The sequence below is a fragment of the Eimeria mitis genome, genomic scaffold, assembly GCF_000499745.2.
Source record: "Eimeria mitis Houghton genomic scaffold, Emh_scaff1521, whole genome shotgun sequence".
In the NCBI taxonomy this organism is placed as follows: domain Eukaryota; phylum Apicomplexa; class Conoidasida; order Eucoccidiorida; family Eimeriidae; genus Eimeria; species Eimeria mitis.
Genome location: NW_013569623.1, coordinates 10,928 through 11,739, shown reverse-complemented (window position 1 = coordinate 11,739; position 812 = coordinate 10,928).

Sequence of the window (812 nt, the reverse complement as noted above, 5' to 3'; positions counted from 1 at the left end):
AGGGTTTAGGGTTTAGGGTTTAGGGTTTAGGGTTTAGGGTTTAGGGTTTAGGGTTTAGGGTTTGTGTGAACAGGGGAGGGCGTTTGCTCATCCTTCTTCGCCTGCAGCTGTGGTGCTGCCTTGCCTCAAAATTCTGCGTGCTGTTGTATGTAAACCCTAAACCCTAAACCCTAAACCCTAAACCCTAAACCCTAAACCCTAAACCCTTGGTGTGGTGGTTTGAGCGCCAGGTGGAGGCATCTTAAGCCTGCTTTTGTTCTGTCTCCTTTTTCTCTGTCTCCTTTCTTCTGTCTCCTTTTGTCTCCTTTTGTCTCCTTTTGTCTCCTTCTGTCTCCTTCTGTCTCCTTCTGTCTCCTTCTGTCTCCTTTTATTTCCCTTTATCTCCATCTGTCTCCTTTTCTCTTCATCTGTCTCCTTTTTATTTCCTTTTATATCTCTCTGTCTCCTTCTGTTTCCATCTGTCTCCTTTTGTCTCCTTTTATTTCCTTTTATATATCTCTGTCTCTCTCTGTCTCTCTCTGTCTCTCTCTGTCTCTCTCTGTCTCTCTCTCTCTTTCTCTCTTTGTCTCCTTTTGTCTCCTTTTATTTCCTTTTATATCTCTCTGTCTCTGTCTCTGTCTCTCCTTGTCTCTCTCTGTCTCTCTCTGTCTCCTTTTGTCTCCTTTTATTTCCTTTTTATTTCCTTTTATATATCTCTGTCTCTCTCTCTGTCTCTGTCTCTCTTTGTCTCCTTTTGTCTCCTTTTTATTTCCTTTTATATATATCTGTCTCTCTCTCTCTGTCTCTCTCTGTCTCCTTTTGTCTCCTTTTAT